The sequence below is a fragment of the Vipera ursinii genome, assembly GCF_947247035.1.
Source record: "Vipera ursinii genome assembly, chromosome: 1".
In the NCBI taxonomy this organism is placed as follows: Eukaryota; Metazoa; Chordata; class Lepidosauria; order Squamata; family Viperidae; genus Vipera; species Vipera ursinii.
The window spans coordinates 261,332,511-261,346,076 of record NC_139512.1 but is presented as its reverse complement, the minus strand read 5'-3'; positions in this window follow the sequence as shown (position 1 = coordinate 261,346,076).

The following is a 13,566-nucleotide window of genomic DNA, read 5'->3' as shown; positions in this document are numbered from 1 at the left end:
GCATCATGTTCCTGTATTACCATTACACATACAAATACAGGGTAAGGATCTGCATTTGTTAATCATTAAGTTCAAACTAGGTCTGCTTTATAACACATCCCATTAGCGATCATTTAGCATAATAGCCCTGTTTATTTGGTAGCAGCAAAATGTCAGGCACCCATTTCCCATCACGCTGAAGTATTTTGTTTACTAAAGACACGGAATGATTCCTGTGCTGGTCTCTACACAAATAAGTAAGAAATTGATTGCTAGTTGTATGAAGTCATATTTTAAGTCCTACACAAGATCATACACATTTTGTTGTGATATCTGAATTGGCCTAATATTGATTTTGCTATTTTTAACAGGCAGTATAACCCTGTTTTTATGCAGTCATTCAACCTTATCTTCAAGTTCCTGGAAGGTGCTCATTTCTTGCTCCAGAAGGTCTTGGTATCTCTTAATCTCACGTTGCAGATGCTCTTCCTGATCTTTCACTGCCAGAAATTGAACAATGCTCGCTGAATGGGTTGTATGCACTTCTTCCTTGAGAACTCTTTCCTACAATAAGGAAATGTGAGCTGTTCATGAAGTTTCAAAGGAAACATGTACATTTTTTTAAAAAGCACACCAGTCCACCCAAGATATTTAGAGCTATATAAAATAATGGAGGCCTGCAGCAGGCAGTTTCCTGTGTTAGATGAAGTTTTGGGAAATGAATTGCAATCCAGAAAAAAGAGGTAGGTGATATGCATGGATGGGGTGAAAATAAAGTGAGGGAGTACAGAAAAAGTGATTGAACCATTTAGAAACCCAAGAATAAGTGAGAATCCTGAGAGAGGTTGGGTTCTTTTGAATAGTTCAGTCATAAATCTATTCATGTGTATACATGGCAAAATAACTGTTTGTTCATAGTGAAAGAGAATTGAGACGTTCTAAATGTGAGAAAGGTGATTTTGGTAGAAGGTGTGCATGAATAAAATCTATAAAATCATAAAATGTATACATATAAGAGGACAACTAACGCAAAACATTAGGATAAAAGATTACAATCATATGTACGATATTGCATCATGTCTTTATAAAGACAAATATCATTTCAAAGAATGTAGTCAAAAACAGTCAAGAATAGAAGAGGGAAAAGAGTAATTTTGAGGGAAATGAAAAAAAAATAGGAGTAAAAGGCTAAACAAGGAGCTTCCAGCAAAGTAAATAACATGATGAAATAATTGGAGATGAAATTGAAGTGAGGGAATGCTGGAATAAGTATTTTAGAGAGTTACATGAGAATTATAATAAAATATCAAACAAATGTTATAAATGCTACTGTCCCAGAAAAAATAATAAGTAAGAAGTCTAAATGCTTTAAAAAAACAGTAATTTGAGGCACTTGGAGAAATATAAAAATAAAGGTCTGGTTTTGTAATAGAATGGCTATGCAAGTTGTTTAATATTTGCAAGAACAGCACAATAATCCCCAATGATTAGAAGTGATTGGTTATATATAGAAAAAGCTAATAATCCTTAATTTTATTGATCTGAAATGGGCAGCTAGACAAACTGAATAAATAAATACATTTGTTAACTATGCCCAGAAAGGTATTTGGCAGAATTCTGACCAAGAGAGAGTCGAAAAAAAGGTGACAGTGAGCAAAATGTGATGTATTATGGGGATGTGCTGATGAGACTTTTCCTCTTCAAAAGTAAAATGTATTAATGTGAGAAACTAAATTTACTTTAAGTTAGTTCCTCTGTTAGGGAGGCTCATTCAGTCTTTATCTTTTGATCCCATTTTACTATGCTACATTTCCTAGTTAACAGTATTAATAGAGAAGAGAGCATTCTTCATCTTGTGTAATAATCTTCTCACTGAAATCCTAGTGTAGGATTTTTGTCTTTTGAAAACATGTAAGGTCACTTTGAATGTTTGCAAGTCCTCACATCCTTAACCACCTCTTCTTGTATCCTATGTTTAGATCACTCTGACCATATAGCTTTATTATTTAAAAACATTATATTTTGCTTCATTTTTATAATAGAGAATTATTTAAGCATTAACATCATTTGCATGACACAAATGCCTACAAAATGTAGGCAAAATTTTGTCCCTTGAGAGGAAAAGGTAGAATGAATATTCAGCTGGCCTATTTGTACCAAGAAATAGAACAGCCTTTATTAATACATTTTTACTAGAATACAGATGGTAAAAAGGCACACTTTAAAAAAAATCAAAAGCAGTAGAAGCCACTATATTTCCTTACATACTGTCAATCAGATATGTATATTCTTATTGTGAATGAGATTGTTATTTTTCTTACAATGTCTGTTTGTTTGACAAGTTCCAAAAACCTGGATTGCAAGAGATTATTTTCCTTGGTCAAAACTGCATAATCATCCGCTATTTTACTTTGTAAGAGACGATCCTGTTCTGCCAGTAGCTCTCGCTCACGAATTTGATGGTGAAGAAAAGATATCTCATTCCTACAGTAATTAAAAATATGAGAATATCGATCTAAACATGTCTTCCACAATTTGCTATCAACCTAATGCCATAGGCCACAATTCTCATTGTCCCTAATTTTGATTATGAGAATTGTCTATTGTTGAAGAAGAGAGAAATTCATGACCCATATTCTGAAGAGAGCTGTTAATGTTAAGGAAATCTGCTTATTTAGACCATAGAGGTCTTGCCAAGAGATTAATTAATGCACAATGGCTTGGATTCAAAATAGTCAGAAAATGGTAATATTCCCAGCAACTGCACATCTGCTGTTGTCACATGAACTGCACATCAGCTGAATACTAATGGAGGATGGGATTCTCTCCAGAGACAAAGGAGGAGGAAGTCCATCCCAGAAAGGGGAGGGGAAAGGAAATACATCATAGGGTGGGAGGGTCTGACTGCCCACATTGTGATTTCTCCACACAGCCACGTGGTGGCAGCACATATAAACTTTTTTAGTCAATGAATGCTGAAGCAACTTCACACTAATTAAAATATAAAACAAAGTTATTAAATAAGGCACATCAATAATATAAAAAATAAAATCAATAAAACAAATAAAGTAACAGAGCTTCATAGATTAATAATTAGAACATAATATAATCAGATTCAGAACTCCCCTGAAACACATTTCCTTTGCCAGTCATATAAATAAATACCAACATAAAAAATGTAAGTGATAGTCTCAGAAGAGAATTCTGTAATTATAGAGTTCTACTCGAAAAGGTTTCATTCCAAACATTTACATAGTTTCCCTACTCAAGTCTCCAGACAAAAACTTCAATATGCTAAATCCATTGAGAGGAACCATTTATGAATATTTTTTCTACACTTCAAGCACTAATACTATCACAAATTAATAATTTAAGTATGGGTTTGCACCATTTATAAATACTTGCAAGATTGAATACGGTATTAGTTTACCTAGCCTTCATTTTCTCCAAAATTCATTAATTAGTACCGTAATTCATGAGTAATTTGCTCATGCATTGCTGCTGTTTTCGTAAGGATTTTTTCTTCCATTTCATGTACTGCAGACTGCATTTCCAAGCATTCCTTTTTCTTTTCAGAAAGCTGCAACTCCATTGCCTTTTGCTGTTCCAACTGTTGTGTCACCTTTGTTTAAATATAACATGTGGTAGCAGATAAATATTCTACAGAACTGCAGTTCAAAAATAGTTAAGAGACATTTCCTCACTGAACAGGATTCATGGAATAAATACTCATATATCTAAAATTGGGTCTTAGAAATAACTTTTCTGAACCTGTCACGGAGGGAGGGAGAGACAGATAAGGAAGGAAGGAATGAAGGAAGGAACCTTTTTAGCAGGAATATCTAGATAAGTTTCTTCATAATGCTATCTGTCTTTTCAGGATAACAACTCTGAGATACCCCTGAAGTGAGAGAGTAAAATACAGGATTGCATTTTTGGTTGTTTATACAAAACCTCCAAGGAGATATGTTTGGTATTATGTGCCCAGTTCAGTTTAGAAAATAAGATAATATGCTGCTCCCACAAATCCTAGGAGTTTTGCATACTATATAGTGTGTGCTATCTGATTTATCAGAGAACTAAAATATTTTCTCTTCTAACAACTCTCTTAATAATGATTTGGAGAAATCTCAGAAGAGGCAGAATATGTATTGCTTCTCTTGTCACATTTCTCAAAACATTTGTTCCATGACTTGCAATATTGCAGAAGGGGAGGAAGAATAGACTTGTTTATATAGGGGAGGAAAAAAATGTGTGACAACAATAGAATATGATGGACCACAACAGATGTCAGAATTTGCTTTCAATGGATTTATGAGGAAAGTCTTTTCTTCTAATTGTCTTAGACAAAAGACTGTAAAGGTACCTTGTGTGTTTAGAGCAGGGGTAGGCAACCTTGGCGGCTGGCTCAGGAATTCTGGGAGTTGAAGTCCACAAGTCATAAAAGAGCCAAGGTTGCCTACCCCTGGTTTAGAGGAATGTTTCTTCTCTAGTCAAAAAGTGCCTCTGAACATTGATGACATGAAATAGAAGGAATCCTACCCAAAGAATGCTTTTTTGCTTTCGTTATCCATCAACCTGACATTCAAAAACAAAGCAGAACTCCAGAAGTCCTAAGATCTGATCGCCTGGCACATAGGGTGGAAGCCAAGAAATGGACAACAGAACAGCAAACCTGGTGTCTGATAGTATGATCCACCCTCAGATCCCCACCATATCTCACTCTGTCCATTGCTGTTGATAGTCCAGCTTGCTCCCTCAGCATCCCAGTCTACTCCCACTCCTCACTACAATACACTATTCACAATAAACATCTTTCCAGAAATCCAACTGGTTCCTGTTTCCCAAGTTTGCCAACTCAGAGGGCTTGAGAGATGAAGAGAAACAATGATGGCCATTATGAATGCTTATGAATGTATGCCCTTATTATGTAGGTGAAATATAGAATAAAGTCTCCCAGCTGTGTAATCCTGTGCATACATTACTTTTTTTTTGGGGGGGGGGGGGAAAGATCAAATATATTAGGACTGGTAATAAATTATGAATAAAATAACCAATACCTTTGTTTTTAGCATAAGGATAGTTTGTTCTTTGCTTTTCAGATTCATTTGTTGCTCTTCCATTTGCTGCTTAGCGTATGAGATCTCAATGTGTTTTGCAGAGATTTGCTCATCTTTCTCTGCTTTCGCTCTCTTCCATTGTCTAATTTCCTCTACCAAACCCTGTTTCTCTTTTAAATGCTGTTCTGAAAGTAGAATTTATAATGAAATTCTTGCCTGCATAAGATAAGTAATGCTTTTCATACTTTTAATAAAAGCTCACTCCAACTGTGATCAGATTAACATAGTTGTAGATTAAATTAACTCAAAACTTCAAACATTTCAGTACAAATTAGAGATGGAATCCATGGACAAAAACATTTTGTCATGAATAAATAATTTATTTTGTGCACCGTCTATCTTATCTATTCATAGTGAAATAAGCTACTAAGCTGGATGTTTTGTCTGATTGATTTCATAAGAATAGTTATGGTAGACTGTTGCAGCAAAAAAAAAAATCCTATAGCAGCTGAAAAACACCTGTGGTGATACTAACCAATGATTATTACATGGTGGTTCGGTATAATCAATAAATCATGGAAATCCACAAGGTTGTTTGATGCAGCCTTGCTGTATTATAGGCCAGAACCTGTTGGCGTCTCAACAATATCAACAAAATAGAAAATTTTATTCTCTGTAGTATAAATACCCTATTTATGATTTAGTTCCATCTCTTTTTAGTTTTCTTTAGATAGGCAAGGGGTGCGGTGAATGGCTAAAGCTTCTTTTAGAAAGAGTGTGGGGCTTCTAGCCTTGAAAGATTTGATGCTGCATCCTCTTTTGAAGAAGCCATCTCTCAATCCAACCTTCTTTGAGAAATTCTACCTTGTCTGCAGCCATCCCCTAGACCAGGGGTCCCCAACCTTTTCACCCATTGTACCAATTTTAGTATATGGCAGGGGTGTCAAACTGCCGGCCTGCGGGCCGGAGCGTCACGGAGAAACCATGCCCATCCCATTTTTGGCAATGGGAAAAAGTTCCGATAAATCGTGCGATGTCACGTGATGCCTGGTATATGGCAACATTTGAGTACCTCTTCGCCTAGCAAGGTGTCAAAAACTTGATGACAAAAAAAGGAAAAAAGTGATAAAGTACAGGTAGTCCTCAACTTACAACAGTTTGGTTAGTGACTGTTTGAAGTTACAATGGCACTGAAAAAAGTGCCCCCCAAGCCACAGCCAAGCAAGACACCCTGTCTGCCCGCCCAGCGGTGCTCTTCCTCTTATCCAAGGTTTTCATTGTTGTGAGCATTTCTGTTGAGGATTGGCAGCGGGGGTGGGGTGGTGTGGTGTTTGGTTTTTATTCCCCCATCTGCTGGGTGGTTGCAGCAGGTTTTGGTCACTTCACATGACCCTGGGACACTGTGACCGTTATAAACATGAATCATTTGCCAAGCATCTGAATGTAAATCACAAGACCCTGGAGATGCTGCAACATTCCAGCTGATTGACGCTTCTTCTGGACTCAGCAGAAGCACCAGGATCAGTGCCGAGCTCCAGCTGGAGCCTGGCGTTGATCCTGGTGCTTCCACTGAGACCTGACAGCCCCGAAGAAGTGCTGATCCTGGCACTTTCGCTAAGCCCTGACAGCCCTGCAGCTCCAGCTTGTGTGGTGCTCGCTCAGGCTTGTGTGGTGCTGCCATTCCCCTTCCCCGCTACCACTTTTCTAGGATGGTCGCATATCACGTGCCAGGTGCCAATGTACCACAGGTGGTACCCGTACCACTGGTTGAAAAGCCCTGCCCTAGACCAGGGGTCCCCAACCCCTGGTCCATGGATCGGCACCAGTCCATAGCATGCCAGAAACCAGGTGGCGCAAACAAGCAAAGTCCCATTTGTGGGATGCAGGGAGCACATGAAACTATACCCCCTCTGGTCCACAGAAAAATCTCTCACCACAGAACTCTAGAAGTTGTTTGGGGTATTTTGTTCAACTGAATATGCCAGTTGAACATATAAGGACCAGGATATCTTGGCAACCATAATTTGTGCCCTATGAGCACATCGGTTAGATTACTATATTCAGAATTACCTTTGAAAATAATTCAAAAGTTCAGATGTTACAAAATATGGCGGCCAAGGTACTAGTGAATGACAGCTGCTATTCATCTGGTGTTTACATCTAGATTATATCATTCTAACTTACAATTTGGTTTGTATAGTTGAATCTAGGTGTGATATTTAATTTCTGATAATTGTGGATTAGTTAATAAATCATGGTTAAATAAGCATTTCAGGTTTACTGGAACAGCTGCTGATTTATAACACAAGTCTGTAAAATGCCACCACTTAGAACACTATTTTTCTCAATTTCTTCTGAAATTGACACACATGATTGCCAGTAACATCTGACTTGCTTGTAGACTGATTCTGGCTAAGCAGAGGTGTCAAACTGGCGGCCCAGGGGTCAGATGCACCATATCCAGGCTAGGCCCACCCCGGCTCCGCAAATGCAAAAAACATTGTGATACATCACGATATGTCACGTGACGTGATCAAGTTTGACACCCATGCTCTAGAGCATAGGTGTCAAATTCGCCATGTCATGTGACATGTCACGATGTAGCACGTTTTTTGCATTGCCGGAGCTCTGGTGAGCGCGGTCTCCGTATGGTGCAACCTGCCCATGGGCCGGCAGTTTGACACCCCTACTCTAGAGGAAAGCTTTAATAAGGCTCCATCTTTTCTAAACCCAAAGATTCAACAAACATAACCATATTATTTAGATATCAAGGACAGATTTTACTTCATCCACTTTCTGTATTTGAACTGCCTAATTTATAATCAGTTATTCAACACATTCTTATTTTCTTTTAGCATTTTTGTTTCGCTTAATTGAAAACAAGAAAGAAAACATAATATTTCCTGAAGATATTATTTAAAGCAATAATATACAAATTTACCACAGGATGGTGCTATTTTCAAAGAAAAAAAAACCCCAGTCATCTGAAGCTTAAATATTATTTGCCTTTTTAAAATGGTCATTGTTAGCAGTCAACAGTTTCAACAAGCTATATAATACTGGAATGATGTATCTTATGTTGTGAATTTAGAGTGAGATTAAAAATCTGTCCTCGTCTGCTTTTCGTTTCTATATTTGCTGTTTGGCTTTATTGTCTGTTTAAATACATATTTCTATTTGCTAAATAACATGCACGTGCAAGATATTCAAAATACTAACTCCTTAAAATAATCTTTAGCATGCCTTTACTAAGGCTAAACCTTGGTGATAAATTCATGATGCTGCACACCTTTCAGAGGAAAGAGTGATCACAATACTATTATCTGGAAAAGAACTTTTTTTTCAAGCATAGTAATTATTAGAATTTATTAGAGGTTCAAGTACCTTGGATTTTAGTATTCTTATTCTTCGGCTATTTCTTATTGCAAAACAATAATAATATGGCTTGGCCCAGGTTCGCCTGGTGTGCCAGTTGCGGCCCTATCTAGACCGGGATGCCTTGCGTACAGTCACTCATGCGCTCGTGACCTCTCGTTTGGACTACTGCAACGCTCTCTACATGGGGCTGCCCTTGAGGACCACTCGGAGGCTTCAACTGGTGCAGAATGCAGCCGCGCGAGTTGTGTTGGGGGTCTCCCGATACTCCCATGTTACACCTCTGCTCCGCGAGCTGCATTGGCTGCCAGTTGCCTTCCGGGTGAGATTCAAGGTGCTGGTAATGACCTATAAAGCCCTACATGGCATGGGTCCGGATTACCTACAGCAGCACGTGCTGCCGGCATCAACCTCCCTCCGTCCAGTGCGCTCCCACAGAGTGGGCCTCCTCAGGGTGCCTCCGATCAGAGAATGTCGATTGGTGGCCCCCAGGGGGAGGGCATTCTCTGTGGGCGCGCCAGACCTGTGGAACCGCTTACCGGTTGAGCTCCGGATGGCCCCCAACCTTCGCTCCTTCCGGCGCGATTTAAAAACCTATTTGAACAATTTGGCCTGGTCTGATAGGTTTGGGGTTGGATTTAGTTTTAACACAGTTTTATTATTGTATTATATTGGGCATAATTATTTAATCCTTTTTAACTTCTTTTTAACTTTTGTATTTATATTTTGATATTTATTGCCCTGTACACCGCCCTGAGTCCTTCGGGAGAAGGGCGGTATAAAAATTTAATAAATAAATAAAATAAATAAATAAATATGCAACATCTTTTTTCCCTAGGTACAGCGGTATATTATTTAGTGATTTCAGTAGGGGAGTTTGGAGGGTTTTTTTTGCAGTGTAATGGAAATGATTTGCAATAAAATTTTCAGAGTCCCCCCCCCAGAAATTAGAAGTCAACAAAAAATCCAAATGTTTATTAAATTAAAAAAATAGTACTAGGGGAACAGATAGTACCAAATCTACATAATTTTGAAAATGCTGAAAAAATACTACCATTAGCCATGCTGATTTGGCTATTAAGTTGATTTCTTTCCATCTTCAGTATGTTTAAACCATCTTTCTTTCGCTTCAGCTCCAGATCAAGGCTATCAGCCTTACACTGTAATGTCTATAGAAGAATAAAATACTGTGAGTTAATAGTTATACAATTATATGTACACTGAAAGAACAGAAAAGTTCAGTATCTTAAGGAGTTTATTTTAAATGCATGTTCCAATAAATTGGGATTTTACACATACTGTAATATTGAAAAATATTTCTGTACAGGTACTCTGACCTTTGACTATAATTGGGCCTAGCAATTAGTTGTAAGTTATGAAAGTTGTAAAGTAGGTCATCAAATAATCAGACTCAATTTTACCACCTTTTTTGTGGTGGTGGTTAACCACATGCAGCAGTCATTAAGCAAATTCATTGTTTACTATGGCCATTTTTTCCAAAAACAAAAAGTAAATTCGTTTCCAGGAAAAAAATGTTACAAATAGTGGTCATGTGATCACAAGGCATTGCAAACGACCCCAAATGTGGGCCAGTTGCCAAGCATCCAAAATGTGGTCATGTCATAATCTCAGAACCGGGTCATATGATCAGTTGGAGAGTTCCATTGTAACTTTGAATGGTCACTAAGTGATTGGTTGTAAATTGAAGACTACCTGTGTATGTATGTGCGTATATATCTATATCTATATCTATATCTATATGTATTTCAAATGCATTTGTTAGTAGTTAGCCTCCTGTTTTCCTTATGTATTCATTTTTGATAACAAGTCCTCAATTGACAAGTACATTCTGAAAGTGCTGGAAGAACTACCTTTTCACTTTCCTCTAAGGATAACCCACTAAGTAAATATGCAAAGAATTACTTTGGCATTTTTTGTCAAAAAGAGATAAAAATTACCTGTAGATTTTGTATCATATGTTCCATTTCACATGCAAGGAGAGGCTGAATATTAATTGCTTTTTTAGTCTGCTCACGAGTAATAACAAAAAGTTAAGGCAAAAGGATGAAATGTTAACTAAATAACTTTAATTAAAATTTAAAATAGAAAATAACTGACCTATTCTCATTCAGTTTCCACATTAATAAAATATTTAACTCCAATATTACAAATAATATTTTGAATATCCTATCCCTATTTTTCCTAAATTCCTAAGTTTTAGTTAACCATAGTCACAAATACATAGGATATAGAAACTTAGCTTCCAATTCAAGGAAATAAATTTGCTGTTGAAGATTCTTTATGTATTCAGATTCTATGCTTAATGATGCATTTTCCATTTCTAAAAGCAAAAATAAAATGAAACATATAATTATAAAGCTGTATTTCTTATGATTTTTTTAAAATCATAAGATTTTTTTACTCTTATACGTACTTCTCTTATAGTGACAGGATGGAAGCTCAAAAGTAATGTTAGAAAGTATTACTTAGAGCAGTGGTTCCCAGCCTTTTCTATACCCTGTACCCCTAGAACGCTTTTGATATATTCTTGCACCTCCTTACAAAAGTTTGAAATAACGGCAACAAATAATGCATATGCACTATAATTTTGAAAACCCAAGTTTACGCACCCCCTGGAATATCATCTGGCACCCCTGGTTGGGAACTCTCTAATGCAGACATGTCAAACACAAGGCCCGGGGGCCAGATCCGGCCCGCGAACTGGTTTCATGCGGCCCACGAAGCCATCCTGGAAACAGTGAGGGAACGGCCCCCACTGCCTTGGCCCTGGCCCAGAGACCCTCCTCCTGCCAGAGACCCTCAGATCTGTCCCACTCCTACCCAGGCCCCCATAGGCACCCTTGATGTAAACGATGTAGAGCTGGCCACGCCCACCCAGGCCACACCCACCCAGGCCACACCCACCCGGCCCCTTGAGGGCAACCACAACGCTGATGCGGCCCTCAATGAAATTGAGTTTGACACCCCTGCAGTCTAATGGGTAATGATAAGAGCCTTGGTGGAGCAGTGGGCTAATGCCTCCTTAAGTAACACCAGCTGCCTGTTGTGCAGGTTCGAGTCCCACCAGGCTCAAGGTTGACTCAGCCTTCCATCCTTCTGAGGCAGGTAAAATGAGGACCCAGATTGTTGGGGGCAATAAGCTGACTTTGTAATAATGCTGCTTGGGCCCCCCCCAAAAGCCCTAATAAGCAGGCATATACATAGAATGAAGGCTATTGCTAAGCACATTGATTTGTGCTTTAGATTGTAAGCCGCCCTGAGTGTTCGGAGAAGGGCGGGATATAAATGGGATTAAAATAAATAAAAAATAAAAAATAAAAATAATGGAAGCTTGGAACCAATTTCCAGTGTAGGTACTGGGTCAATCATCAGTAACTGAGTTTAAATATGCTTGGGGGGAAAAACACGTCCATTATCCGACAAAAAAATAAATAAAATAAAATGAATAAATTAAAAATAGAAGAACAACAACCCCTCAAAGGGCATTTTACTAAAAATAATGCAAGATTATTCACTTTAAACCTGTTGGTATTTTAAGAAGTTAAGGCAGTATATTTGCTCACCATCATTCCTGCAATTATTTTTTAAGTCAGCAAGAATTTAAAAGCCTAGTCCAAGTATAATTCAGCGCTCATATTTTACCCTACCCTGCTTTTGCCAATTTTTCAAAATCTAATTTGTGTCCATTTCTGCTCATCCTCTGTCAAACAAAATGAAGATGACTTTTATTGAGAGGAAGATTTTAGAAGCCAGCTGAGGCTAGTTTAAAGCAATAATTAATGCCAATGTAATTAAATGATAATCCAATTTTAAATCTTTCCACCAGGAGCCATAATAAGCTATGCAGATTTATCCTGGGAATCGACATTTTCTTATTAGATTCCCACGTACTTCAGCCCAGACCAAACCCGAAGAAAAGATCCGTGCGTGTACATCGATTACATTTTAAAGCTCTCTAGCAGGAAAAAGGTAACAAGACACAGATTGAATCGCAATTACTAGAAAGCTGGGCTCCCGCAGATGCAAATGCATGACCCTTGGTCTACAAAACCAGAGTGGTTAAGCTACATTAAGCTAAAGCCAAGCACCGGGCCAATCTTTTCAGTCTTAAAGCGGCTTATAATTTCATTTGTGGCAAACCGTGCATTTTGCCCCCTCCATTTTCCCCTTTGCGGTTGTCTGAGGTTTGTCAATCACAGGTGATGGGCGAGCGGGGTTCTTAAACCCAGCACGAGCAAACGGATTCAGAGAGGGTTCATTTGTGGCAGTTGCTAACGACACAACTTTCTTGGCACGGACGTCCATGAGTTCTCACAGAGAGAGCAGAGGCAGCCTTCCCTGCCAATAACCGCAAGAAGCGAGCTAGCTTGTTCTCTGAAGCACTTCGGGTCGCTCAAAGCCGAAGCCTTGGTGGAGCAGTGGGCTAACGCCTCCTTAAGTAACCCCAGCTGCCTGCAATTAGTGCAGGTTCGCATCCCACCAGGCTCAAGGTTGACTCAGCCTTCCATCCTTCCGAGGTAGGTAAAATGAGGACCCAGATTGTTGGGGGCAATTAAGCTGACTTTGTAATAATGCCGCTTGGGGTGTGTGTGTGAAAGCCCTAATAAGCAGGCATATACATAGAATGAAGGCTGCTTGTAAGCCGCCCTGAGTCTTCGGAGAAGGGCGGGATATAAATGGAATAAAAATAAAAATAAAATAAAATCAGGAAGCAATCATTGCGTGAGGAAGGACAATGGCAGGCACAGAAAGGACCCGAAAAACTCTCACCTTTTTGGGAGCTGAAGAAGCTTCTTGGATGAAAAGCGAAACGTCTTCGAAGAAGAAAAAAAGAAAGTCCAGTTGCCTCCTGAAAAAGCACCCTTGGGACTTTCTGGAACAAGCTCAGCTCTCCAATTTAAAAAAAAAAGGCCAATGCAGCTACCGGCCACTTTCGTTTCCGCGGCAACCTGCAGGCACAGCTTTGGCAACTTTCCTTTGGAGCCGAAGCCAATACGTCAAGAGGGCGGCAAGCGGAGGCAGGGCTGGGCTGGCCAGTCGGGGGAAAAGGGAGAGAGGAGAGAGGGAGGGAGAGAAAGAACTAAGCACTCGGTTTTTAAGGAAGAGGGCAGGTTTCATGCTGCGTTTTCCT